At 32.1% G+C, this 14,693-nt stretch overlaps 1 non-coding gene across 1 annotated transcript; it reads right to left on the bottom strand.

Annotated features, from left to right (window-relative positions):
* Window positions 1-6,516: 6,516 nt before the first annotated feature.
* Window positions 6,517-6,623, bottom strand: LOC139895305 (small nucleolar RNA R71). The gene has a single exon (XR_011775762.1). It is a non-coding gene; the product is annotated as a small nucleolar RNA R71 (small nucleolar RNA).
* Between the last annotated feature and the right edge of the window lie 8,070 nt (window positions 6,624-14,693).

Below are 14,693 nucleotides of genomic sequence, written 5' to 3'. Positions count from 1 at the left end.
TAATTGTGTTTTAATTTTTATAAAAAAAATGCAAAAGATATTTGTTATTAATAATAATAATAATTATTATTATTATTATTAAAAATATAAATAATTAATTTTAAGCATACTTTATTATTGTTATGCATTATTATAATTATAACTATAATTATTATATTATTATTATTTAAATATGAAGTTTTCTTTTCGAGATTAATTACGTTACATATGTATGTGAAATAGTAATTGTGATGAAAATTGAAAGACGTTGGTAGGAGAATAAATGTATTTCATTTATTCTGACTAAGTTAAGTACGTGAATATGTTTATCAAAACAGCGAAAAGTTTCTTGATCGAAATATGTGGTTCCACGGGTCATTAAACAAAATGACTTTAGCATTTACATTCACTTAATACTTAAAATATATCATTAAATTGTTTCGATTAAATAAACCCGTAGTTTCAAGAGTCATTTCACTAATATATACTATAGTCAATTAATTTATCATTGATTTAAAATTAAAAAACTTGTACTTATTAGCCTCTAACCAATAAAGTAATGTTTCGTATGTGGTTGCGTAAAATACTTTTGCTCGAGAACTTACACATTGTTTCAGCAGTAGTGAAAAATACACGCATTGTTCAGAGAAAACGTTTACAATGATACATAGTTCCGCTATATATATTTAATGCATTTTGATAGTCTATAATTACAATATACATATATAAGAAATTATTAAAATTTATAAAATGAAATTAAAAAAAATCAATAATGATAATATTCTGAAAATATTTTATAAAAATTAAGTGAAAAGAATGACAATTGGTACTAGTATTTTGTATTTATATATAAAAAGAAAATGATAATCATAAAACTAAGGGCTACACTTAAACATTAACTGCAAAGTTAATATTTTCAGTATAGAAATACATATTTCTATGAATAAATTGACCTTCGAAATTTAACTATTAAAAGTACGTTATAATAATATGAAAAAATTAATATTTTGCAATAAATGTTTAAACGTAGACCTTAAGGCTATATTTAGCATTCTCCTATACAGAATAGAAGTTTGTAACATATCTATATTAGGAAAGTTTTAAGTTCAATTTTATCATAATTGAATTTGTACACACAAATATATATTAGGAGAGTTATTACTCAACTGATTGTCGGTACGCTTATTCAAAGGATAAATTTTTGTGCGAGTATGCGAATTGTGCGTATGTGTTAGAATAATCATTGATTTTGTAACTATTATTATTTACTAGTTTACAACTCGCGTTTTCACGGTATTTAAACATAGGTAAATTTGTTGAAGTGTGTTTTATATGACACATTTGATAATCATGATTATTAAGTGTGTGTAAGGATGATAATACCTAAAAAAAAATGCGTTCACACTAAATCTATTCCTCCGTTCAAAATTCTTGCCGAAATCCTTCAAAACAAGTTTTCGGTATGCCTTCCTCACCAAACATAGATCATATTAACACAGCCAAAACTTCTACTAATATCTTCATCACAAATTTCCCTCGAAACTTTGAAACGAAAGATCTTCGCGAACTCTGCTCTAAACATGGTAAAGTTATTGACGTATACATCGCTCAAAAATTAACGAAGATTGGATATAGATTTAGATTTGTCAGATTCTTAAACGTTGAATCCCTTAAATCTCTGATCTCGGCTCTATGCTCTATTTAGGTTGGTAACTTCCATCTTTTTGCAGCGACCGCTAAATTCTACAGATCAGAACCTAAAGCTTCTTATAATTACAAAGGTAATCATACCCCCAATCCAAATCCTTTTCCTACTATTAATATTGGATCTCAGAATATACAAGGGGCATCTTATGCTTCGTTACTGGGTGGATCAAAGGCTCCTCCTACCCCGTCGATCCCGGCTAAAATTATCCATATTGAAGATGATGAATTGTTATCGTTGGAAAATTCTGATCTCATTCTTTTCGATAAAGCCTCATTCCCTTCTCAAATACCTTTTCTTAACCGAATTTGGCACGAAAAAGGTTTTGATTCTCTGGTTGTCCATTATATGGGTGGTTCCTGGTTATGGATAGAATTCCCTAATAGTGAATCTAAGGACAATTTTAAAACCAATCTTCTTGTTCAAAATTCTTTATCTGAATTGTGCCCATACTCGGATTCTTTTACCATAAAAGAAAGGGATGTTTGGGTTGAGATCGTTGGTTTACCAGCTAAGGCGTGGCACTACGATGCGTTCAATAAAATCGCATTTCACTTTGGTAAAGTTGTGTTTCAAGATTCTGAGGTGGAGGATAAGAAAGGAAACGGCAAGGTTTGCGTCATTACTACTGTGCTAGACTTATAATGCTAAAAACGAACATATATTTCATAGCATTATTCCTCAAGAAAGACAAGCTTTTAGTTGCAATTGTTCTATTTAAAAGTGATATTCGTTTAAATAATAAAAGGTGAAGACAAAAGACAGATTCGACGAATTGAAGACGCAAACGACCAAAAAGCTCAAAAGTACAAAATACAATCAAAGAGGTTCCAATTATTGATAAGAAACGTCTCGAAATTACAAGAGTACAAGATTCAAAACGCAAAGTACAAGATATTAAATTGTACGCAAGGACGTTCGAAAATCCAGAACCGGGACCAGAGTCAACTCTCAACGCTCGACGCAACGGACTAAAAATTACAAGTCAACTATGCACATAAATATAATATAATATTTAAATAATTCTTATAATTATTTATATATTATATAAATAATAAAAACCGTCGGCAAGAAAGACTCCAAAGTTTGTGAGCTGTAATCTCAAACTCCTCGCGGAGTTTGAAGGCAAAAAGGGCCGCGAGTCGCGGAGCCCCAAATTCTGCAATTCCCTATAAAGCCAACCGAATTCTGATCATTTTTCATCATCAATATCTATCTCTCTCTCAATATATACGTAAAAATATATATATAATTTATATTTTAATTTTAAATCCTAATAATAAGGGTATGTTAGCAAATGTTGTAAGGGTGTAAGTCGAAATTCTGTCCGTGTAACGCTACGCTATTTTTAATCATTGTAAGTTATGTTCAACCTTTTTAATTTAATGTCTCGTAGCTAAGTTATTATTATGCTTATTTAATCCGAAGTAATCATGATGTTGGGCTAATTACTAAAATTGGGTAATTGGGCTTTGTACCATAATTGTGGTTTGGACAAAAGAACGACACTTGTGGAAATTAGACTATGGGCTATTAATGGGCTTTATATTTGTTTAACTAAATGATAGTTTGTTAATGTTAATATAAAGATTTACAATTGGGCGTCCCTATAATTTACCATATACACTCGATCGGACACGATGGGCGGGGTATTTATATGTACGAATAATCGTTCATTTAACTGGACACGGGAATGGATTAATAGCCACTAGAATAATTAAAACAGGGGTGAAATTATGAACAAGGACACTTGGTATAATTGATAACAAAATATTAAAACCTTGGGTTACACTCAGTCGACATCCTGGTGTAATTATTAAACAAAGTATTAAAATCTTGTTACAGTTTAAGTCCCCAATTAGTTGGAATATTTAACTTCGGGTATAAGGATAATTTGACGAGGATACTCGCACTTTATATTTATGACTAATGGACTGTTATGGACAAAAACCAGACGGACATATTAAATAATCCAGGACAAAGGACAATTAACCCATGGGAATAAACTAAAAATCAACACGTCAAACATCATGATTACGGAAGTTTAAATAAGCATAATTCTTTTATTTCATATTTTATTTCCTTTATTTTATATTTAATTGCACTTCTAATTATCGCATTTTTATTGTTATTGTATTTAATTGCACTTTTAATTATCGTACTTTTTAATTATCGCAAGTTTATTTTAACGCACTTTTATTATTCGCAATTTCATTATCATTATTTACTTTACGCTTTAATTTAAGTCTTGTATTTATTTTATTTTACATTTGATTTTAACTGTGACTGAAGTTTTAAAATCGACAAACCGGTCATTAAACGGCAAAAAAATCCCCCTTTATAATAATAATATTACTTATATATATATTTGTATTTTTATAAAAGTAAACTAATATAGCGTTAAGCTTTGTTTAAAGATTTTCCCTGTGGAACGAACCGGACTTACTAAAAACTACACTACTGTACGATTAGGTACACTGCCTATAAGTGTTGTAGCAAGGTTTAAGTATATCCCATTTGTAGATTAATAATTAAAACTTGTGTAATTTGTAACGTATTTCGTAGTAAAATATAGTACTATCACGTACCCCCACGCTACCACATCAAGTTTTTGGCGCCGCTGCCGGGGAATCGCTTAAAAGCCGGAAGCGCAACGCTAATATAAAGAAGAAGAAAAAAAGATTTTTAGTTTACTTTTATTAAAATTCGTTTTTATAAAAATACGTTTTAAATATCCGAAAATATAAAAAGAAAAACAAAAATATAAGTATTTTTAAGATTTTGTTAAATATTTAAGTTTTATAAAGTTTCTTTATTTTTATTTTATAAAAATATAAGTTTTATTTAAATATTTTGTTTTTTTTTAAAACATAAAATCAAAAACCGAAAAAAAATATATATATATAAATCTAGTTTTACAATTTTTATTTATAAAATTATAAAGTAGTTCTATTTTTATTTTAGTTTTTAAATATAAGTTTTTATTATATAAATATTTAGATTTTAAAACAGAAAAAATATAAAACAGAAAATAAAAAAATAAAAAACGCGTCAAAATTAAATCTGTACCAGAGTTGAATTTTGAACCCCGCGACTCGCGGGGTTTGCTGCCTGGAATACCGCAACTCGCGGAGCCACTCTGACACGGGTACACAGAACCCTAATCAGGCATTAATTACGGGTAATTATTATAATTATTATTATAAAACCCTAATTAGGTTTTAATTAATTATTTATTTTAGTTTTTATTATTATTTTGTTTAATTAGTTTATTTAAATTGTAAAATTAATAGTTTTATTAAATAAATAATATAAAAATAATATTTTTATAAAAATTGTAATTTTTTTACAACTTTTTGCATATTTTTATATTTTGTCCCTTTTTAATCGTTTTAGCGTAATATTTAGCTCATATTTAGTTTTAAACTTAGTTTTTCCATAGTTATTTTTACTTCTAGATTTTTAGGCTTTGCCGTAGAATTCCTTAAGTGCTTTTTCTTTAGACTAAGATTTAGGTGCTTTAGAATTTTGCGACGCCTTTTTAAGTTTTAGTTTCTTTTTAAGTTATTTTCATTTGGGATTTAGTTTTTCCTGTAAGCTTTAATATTTTTAGACGACTTTTACCTATATATCAATTATCATTCCAATTAGTAATCTCAATTTGCGATTATAATTTTAAGTTAGTTGTAGTAATAAGGTTAGGTTAGTCAAGTGTTTTTAAGTTTTATAAGTTTATTTTATTTTTCCGTCACCTTTTATTTTTCAACTATTTTTCTTTTTCGACCTTTTTCGACGAACTCTTTTTCTTTCTTATTTCTCGCTATTCTAGTTTTAGGACATAGATTTTTATTCTACTTCTTATCTAAATTTCTTAAAATTACGAAAATTTATTTTAAGTGGTTAAATTGATAGACATCAAAATTTTCTGGTTCGTAGTAATAGTTGGATTTGTACGTGGACCGGGTTATTGGAGCCAAACAGTCCTCAATTATATTGAGACCAAACGAATCCTGCCCCTCTGCTGCATCTTTTGGCTATTCGAAACGTGGGCAAAATCAGAAAAGTCTATTGATTGGATAACTTATTATAATTTTTCTTTCCTTTTAAAAAACTAATAGGATATTCAGTGAATGCACCGAGCAAGACGTTCACCACCTTTTGTACGTTCACCACCTGTAACTAGATCAAGACATTTAGCAAATATTACTGCCGTTGATTTTTCTTTAGAATCGTCATCCAGTCGACCAAGTACTCCAGTTCAAATTTGCGATAATCCATTTTTTGAACCCGACCTCACAATTGAGAATCCGGAGAATATTCAGGAACGATTCATAGATCCTGAACCACTAAACTTTCCTCCGGAACCACCAATCATTCAAACAGAGCTTGTTGAGGAACGAACCATTAAATCAGAATCCTCTAGTGATTCCGATTCAACAAATTCAATTATGGAGAATCTGGAACCTTTAAGTATGGAAGACCAAATGAGAGCTAAACGCACTGGCCAAGGTCACGCAATTACTCATCCAGACATTAATGCGCCAGATTATGAAATCAAAGGACAAATTCTACACATGGTGACTAATCAATGCCAATTTAGTGGTGCGCCGAAGGAAGATCCAAATGAACATCTACGTACCTTTAATAGGATCTGCACACTATTTAAAATCCGAGAAGTGGAGGATGAACATATATATTTCATGTTATTTCCCTGGACTTTAAAGGGAGAATCCAAAGATTGGTTGGAATCGTTACCTGAAGGGGCGATCGATACATGGGACGTATTAGTTGAAAAATTTCTTAAACAATTCTTTCCGGCATCTAAAGCCGTAAGACTTCAAGCAGAAATTGTTACGTTCACACAGAAACCAAATGAAACTCTATATGAGGCGTGGAAAAGATTTGGAAAGTTGTTGAGAGGATGTCCGCAACATGGTTTAGACACCTATCAAATAGTACAAATATTCTACCAAGGATGCGACATCACTACAAGGAAAGACATAGATATAGCAGCTGGTGGTTCTATTATGAAGAAAACCGAAACTGATGCTTACAAAATTATTGATAACACTGCTTCCCACTCACATGAGTGGCACCAAGAAAAAGATATCGTTAGATCATCTAAAGCAGCTAGAGCCGATTCTAGCCATGACTTAGATTCCATTTCCGCAAAGATAGATGCTGTCGAGAGACGAATGGAAAAGATGACTAAAGATATTCACTCAATACGAATTAGTTGTGAGCAGTGTGGAGGACCACATTTGACAAAATATTGTCTCAGTATTGAATTAACAATGGACCAAAGAGAGAATATTTCATACATAAACCAAAGGCCTGGAAATAATTATCAGAATAATTATCAACCGCCAAGACCGATTTACAATCAAAACCAGAATTATAACAGAAATATTCCATACAACAACCAACAAGGTCCTAGCAATCAACAAGTATCCAATAATACTTACAATTAGCAAAGACCTAATTTTCAAAACAAACCACCACAACAAACCGATGATAAAAAGCCAAATTTAGAAGATATGATGACGAAGCTAGTTGAAACTCAAACGCAGTTTTTCACATCTCAAAAACAAACCAATGAACAAAATGCTCAAGCATTTAGAAATCAACAAGCTTCTATTCAAAATCTGGAACAAGAAGTAAGTAACGTAGCAAGGTTAATAGGTGAAAGAAAACCGGGAAGTTTACCTAGTGATACAAATGCTAACCCCCAGAATGAAACAGCTAAAGCCATTACCACAAGAAGTGGTACAACACTTAAACCACCTGAAATACCTATAACTTCTGATGAAGCTATTCCTACTCCACAAGAACCACAACCTGATCAAGATAAGGAAAAAGAACCGGTAGTTGAAAAGGTTAATGAAGATAACACAGTTAAGGCTAAACCTTATGTTAAACCATACCAACCACCACTTCCTTACCTGAGTAAAATGAAGAAAGAGAAACTTGAAGCCGAGCAATCCAAATTCTTGGATATGTTTAAACAGATAAATGTAAATCTTCCTTTCATTGATGTGATTTCAGGAATGCCGAGATATGCTAAATTCTTGAAAGATCTAATCTCAAATAGAAAGAAAATGGAAGAACTCTCGGCTATTACCATGAATGTTAATTGTTCAGCAGTGCTGTTGAATAAGATACCAGAAAAACTATCTGATCCAGGAAGTTTCACAATTCCATGTTTTCTGGGTAGTCTTAGTTCAATAGAAGCATTGGCAGACTTAGGTGCTAGTATAAATCTAATGCCATATTCACTATACGCTAAACTAGACCTTGGAGAATTGAAACCAACCAGAATAAGCATACAACTAGCCGATAGATCAATAAAATATCCTAGAGGGATAATGGAGAACATGCTAGTTAAAATTGGTAATTTAGTATTTCCAGTAGATTTTGTTGTTTTGGACATGGAAGAAGATTCTCAAGTTCCTCTCATATTAGGAAGACCATTCTTAAACACGGCTAAAGCAATGATAGACGTGTTCGGTAAGAAATTGACCCTAAGTATAGAGGATGAGAGTGTTACCTTTTCAGTTGATAGAGCAATGCAACAACCACAATCTGCAGATGATACATGTTATTATATTCAAACTATAGATGCACATGCAGAATTATTAGAAGAATTTCCAGAATTACAAGGAACAGGAGAATGTTCTTTAGGAGAAGGTAATGAACCAATTGATGAAGCTGAAATGTTAGCTACACTTATAGCTAATGGATATGAACCAACAACAGAAGAAATTCAAATGCTAAAAGAAGAAGACAGATATCGATACAAATCATCGATAGAAGAACCTCCGAAATTAGAGTTAAAGCCACTTCCAAACCATTTGGAATACGCTTATTTACATGGTGAATCTGAATTACCTGTAATAATATCGTCTTCTCTTACTAAAAATGAGAAATCACAACTCATTTCTGTGTTGAAAGCCCATAAACCAGCCATTGCATGGAAGATTCATGATATTAAAGGAATAAGTCCTTCGTATTGCACACATAAAATCCTTATGGAAGAAGGTCATAAAACGTATGTGCAACGCCAACGAAGACTAAATCCTAATATGCAAGATGTAGTTAAGAAAGAGATTATTAAACTACTAGATGCAGGTTTAATTTATCCAATCTCTGATAGTCCATGGGTAAGCCCAGTTCAATGCGTGCCTAAGAAGGGTGGCATGACTGTCATTACAAATGAGAAAAATGAGCTTATTCCTACTAGGACTGTAACAGGATGGCATGTGTGTATTGATTATAGAAAATTAAATGATGCCACCAGAAAAGATCACTTTCACTTACCTTTCATTGATCAAATGTTGGAAAGATTAGCCGGAAATAGTTACTATTGTTTTCTAGATGGATTTTCCGGATATTTTCAAATTCCAATAGCACCCGAGGACCAAGAGAAAACCACATTCACGTGCCCTTATGGTACTTTTGCTTACAAATGCATGCCATTTGGACTTTGCAACGCCCCTGCAACCTTTCAAAGGTGCATGATGGCGATTTTTCATGACATGATAGAAGAATGCATGGAAGTTTTCATGGATGACTTTTCAGTCTTCGGTGATACATTTGAAACATGTCTAGCTAATCTTGAACGAATGCTTATTAGATGCGAACAATCAAATCTAGTACTTAATTGGGAGAAATGCCATTTCATGGTTAAAGAAGGCATCGTTCTTGGACATAAAATTTCAAAAGAAGGAATTGAAGTGGATAGAGCTAAAGTAGATGTAATTGCTAAACTTCCACATCCCACCAATGTCAGAGGAGTTAGGAGTTTTCTAGGGCATGCCGGTTTTTACCGACGTTTCATAAAAGATTTTTCTAAAATTGCCACTCCTATGAATAAACTCCTAGAAAAGGATGCTCCATTCATCTTTTCCGATGAGTGTATCAAATCTTTTAATATTCTTAAAGAGAAACTCACTAATGCGCCGATCATGATAACACCAAATTGGAATCTACCATTTGAACTAATGTGCGATGCAAGTGATTTTGCAATGGGAGCCGTTTTAGGACAAAGGATTGAAAAACGATTTCAACCTATATATTATGCTAGTAAGACGTTACAAGGAGCACAAACGAACTATACAACTACTAAAAAAGAACTCCTTGCTATTGTCTTTGCTTTTGACAAATTTCGATCATATCTCGTTCTAGCAAAAACGGTGGTCTATACCGACCATTCTGCTCTTAGATACCTATTTTCGAAACAAGATGCTAAACCAAGATTAATCCGTTGGATCTTACTCTTACAAGAGTTTGATATTGAAATCCGAGATAAAAGAGGAGCAGAAAATCTCGCCACTGATCATCTTTCTCGTCTTGAAAATCCCGAATTAGAAGTTCTAAATGAATCTGCCATACAAGACAACTTTCCTGATGAATATCTATTAAAGATAGATTATAAAGAAATTCCATGGTTTGCAGACTATGCAAACTACTTAGTTTGTGGATTCCTTGAAAAAGGATTATCGTACCAAAAACGAAAGAAATTCTTCAGTGATATAAAACACTATTTTTGGGAAGATCCACACCTGTTTAAAAGTTGTCCAGATGGAATAATACGCCGATGTGTATTTGGAGATGAAGCTAGTAAAATTTTAAACCATTGTCACACAGGACCAACAGGAGGGCATTATGGGCCTCAACTAACAGCAAGAAAAGTTTATGATGCTGGATTCTATTGGCCTACAATTTACAAAGACGCACACCTTCTTTGCAAATCCTGTGATGCTTGTCAAAGGGCCGAAAAAATAAGTCAACGTGATGAAATGCCACAAAATGTCATCCAAGTATGTGAAGTATTTGACATTTGGGGTATTGACTTTATGGGTCCATTTCCAAAATCTCATAATAATCTCTATATTCTCGTAGCCATTGATTATGTATCTAAATGGTCGGAAGCACAAGCTCTCCCAACTAACGATGCACGAGTTGTAGTCAACTTTTTAAAACGTCTTTTTGCAAGGTTTGGAACACCGAAAGCTTTAATAAGTGATCGGGGTACTCATTTCTGTAATAATCAACTTGAGAAAGTTCTTAAAAGATATGGAGTAACTCATAAAATCTCAACCGCATATCATCCACAAACAAGTGGACAAGTTGAAAATACCAACCGAGCTTTAAAAAGTATTCTAGAGAAAACCGTAGGATCAAATCCGAAGGAATGGTCCATTAAATTGGAGGATGCACTCTGGGCTTTTAGAACAGCCTACAAAACTCCAATTGGAACCACACCTTTTAGACTTTCTTATGGAAAAGCATGTCATCTTCCAGTAGAAATTGAACACAAAGCATTTTGGGCTTCGAAGACATGTAATCTTGATTTACATGAAGCCGGACGTCTAAGATTAAGTCAACTAAACGAATTAGAAGAATTAAGACATGAAGCATACGAAAATTCGTTAATCTATAAAGAAAGAACGAAGAAATGGCATGATAAAAGAATCAGAAGTTCAAAAGAATTTAAAGAAGGAGACAGAGTTCTTCTTTTCAATTCACGATTCAAGCGATTTCCTGGAAAATTGAAATCAAGATGGTCTGGACCATTCATAGTTAAAAGAGTTTTCCCATACGGAACGATAGAATTAATAAATTCAAATGGGATTGAATTTAAAGTTAATGGTCACAGAGTTAAACATTACATACATGGTCCGATGGAAGTTGACAACGAAGTTAATCACAATTTCGACACCACAGCTAACTAAGTGTGGGGAGAATCAAGTCTTTAAAGGATAATATGTATTTCTGTTAGAGTTAGATTGTTTGTTTTCGTGTAGTTCTCGAAAATAGAACCCGAATGGTCTTTCCCTAGCAGACCCTAAAGAACTAGTCTTCTCCCCCCATTCTGAATTTTTATTTTTTTTTAGGAAATGAAGACTGCCTGTGAACTAAACCATGGTCTAATGCTACACGCTTTGATCACTAAACGTAATAATGACACACTACCAAGTGAAATAGTATCAGTAATCAGAGAAAGATTGGACGGAGTTAGAAAAGAATCCAGATGCGAAGATAATAAGTTACAATTTGGTAAAGGAAAATCAAAATCCGCATCGAAAAGAAGAGCATGACACCTAGAAAGATGTCACAAATGCGGAAAATGGTCACATGGAGGTAAATGTTCAAATAATCAAACCTATTCAAACACCGAATTTGTTACTTTATGCAGAGACGGACCGTTCATATGTTTAGAAGAAAAGACACTGAATGCTCGAGGTTACGCCTATGTAGCCATGGAAAACCAATATGGGATAGATCATATAACTAAGAAATCTATTTCACAGGTATGTTTGTACAGTTTTTATTTTATTTTTTTATTTTTAACCTTTTGATAATAAACGCTAATTTGTTCGCTATAAAGTATTAAATTGGTATTGAATAAAATTAGGTTTGGCGACCGAAATTATTGATATCATTCAAAAATTTATTACATCACTGCGAAATTTAACGTTTATTCTTAAGGTATAAATATCTTTAATCAATCAACCCAAAATATTTCAAAAATTCGTCATAAGTTAAATTAGGTCTTGGAACCGAAATTACTTTACCGAAAAGAGGGGCGCATATTTTTGATAATATTTGATTGATTAAAGTGGGATAAAAAGCCAAAAAGATTTTTAATTTTATTTTTACCATGTTTTTTTAAAATTAATATATAAATCTTAAATTAATATTGTAAACTTTGTAAAAACAATATTTTTAAAATTGTAAATATTTGAAAAATTTATATAAGTTTGGTGTGAATTTATAATATGAATTTTTAAATTAAGTTTGGTGTGAATCTTTAATTTTTAAAAATATGAATTTTTAATTTTATGCATTTCAAATTTTAAAGTTTGGTGTGAATTTTTAATATTAATTTTGAATTTTATATTTAAATTGTGTGAATTTAAAAACAAAAATTTACTTTATCTCATCAAGTTAAAAATATGATTTTTAAAATTCGTCGTAAGTTGAAGACTAGGTCTTCGAACCGAAATTGCTTTACCCGAGGGAGGGACGAGAACTTTTATTATCATTATTTTTAATCTTATTAAATTAAAGTATGCCAAAAACATTAAAAAACCCAAAAATCTTAGCTTTTAAAACAATCGCTACAAAAAGACAAATTTTAAAATTTTGTCGAAGGATCGACTAGGACATCGATCCGAAACGACCTCGTCCTAAATAACAAGGGAAACAAAATTTTAAAATTAATTACTTAATTGTTTTAATTAGTATAAGATATTAAAAAAAAAAAATACAAACTCCGCGACTCGCGGAGTTTGAAAGGGAAATCCACCGCGACTCGCGGAGGATGAAAAATCCAGAAAAAAAAATATATACTGATCGAACTGATCAGTCCCAACACACCAAACACCAAAAACTGCGAAAATACTGCGCGAAAATACCCGAAAAACACCCCCAAAATCACAATTTTTAACCGTTAATCATCAAATCTTTTACTAAAATCATGTTGAGAAGGATGCTATCAAGGAATTACTCAAGAAAAACGGTAAATTTCTACACCTAACCACCATTTAATCCGAAAATTAGTGTTCTTGAGCAATTTTTTCCCCAATTTGATTTTGATGCTTTTTAGTGTAATTATGCTTAAATTGTTTATGTATTATGCTTGTATAACCTAGATTGATGCTATTTAACATGATTAGAAGCCTTAAACTTCAAATTTTGAGTAATCTAGGGTTTGTGTTCTTGAGCAATTTGGGGCTTTTTGATATAAACAGGTTATGGCCGATTTTTGTCATGAATTGTTGCTAAATTAAGTAGTGTAACATGTTTAGGTAGTTAAATGATCCAAACTTTGAGCCTAAACATGATTTTGAGAATTAAAGTGGACTTTTTCAAGTCTAAAATTCATGAACTTGATTTTTGAAAGATAATGCCATTTGAAACTTGTTTAATTGCTAGTAATGATTATTTTGACATGTTATTTGAGTTAAATGCTTATGAACTTGGCGAACATTTTCGTATATGCTTATTTGAAAAAGTGTAGATTTGATGAAAATATGAAAATGAGCTTAAGTTTGATATAAATTGATCATGTCATTGTAATTATTTTGAATGATGATTTTGCTGACACTAATGCATATTTGGATGCACAAAAATTGTGTTTGATGTGTTTTGCAGACTGAAAGGGGTGAATCTTCATCCCAAGCTCGCAATGCTCCTGCTGAGAATGCGAAACAACAGGAGGTGGATAACTACTACAAGCAAGATATACCTCATCCAGTCATGACATTTTCTGATATGCACTTGGAAGATTTGCACCCGAACCTGAGATTTGACAGACTTTGGATAGATTATCCAAAATACCAAAGAGGTTTGCATACTCTTCATTCTAAAGTTGTTGAGGTACCGAGGGTCATAGAATGGGGACCATTAGAAGCTGTAGAATTGGCCGGGCCAATTAGGGAATTACTTGCACAGAGGTATGGTAATTCTACTTTTAATGACTGGGTACGTTTATTCACCATGCATAGACCTGTATATAAAGTATGGTGTGAAGAATTGTTGTGTAGTATAGAATTAAATGATCTGGTAGCTAGTTTAACCGATCGATCTTTTATTAGATTTTTGTTAGGAGGTTCGATGCGCCACATGTCTTTACTAGACATGGCTCAGGCTTTACGTATATATACACCTGAGGAGTTAGCATCTACCGATTGTAGAGGGTTGATACTAAATGGTAGAAAGATAGATGAAAATTTTGATACACATGGTGTATGGAGTCAAATGACAAGCCATCACCGATTCAAAGGGGGAAATTACTCTTATTTGGATATAGATAGAGCTGAATTAAGAGTGATTCATAGGTTTTTAGCTAATTCGATTACACAAAGAGGTAAGAACAAGGAAAAGGTAAATGAACACGATTTGTTTTACCATATGTGTATTCGAGACCCACAAAGCGCTGTAAGTATACCTTATTGTGTGGGTTATTATTTATCAGCTATGGTTAGGGGGATGAGACCGCATA

This window comes from Rutidosis leptorrhynchoides, chromosome 2 (assembly GCF_046630445.1).
Source record: "Rutidosis leptorrhynchoides isolate AG116_Rl617_1_P2 chromosome 2, CSIRO_AGI_Rlap_v1, whole genome shotgun sequence".
NCBI lineage: Eukaryota > Viridiplantae > Streptophyta > Magnoliopsida > Asterales > Asteraceae > Rutidosis > Rutidosis leptorrhynchoides.
This window is presented reverse-complemented; position numbering and strand designations above follow the sequence as displayed.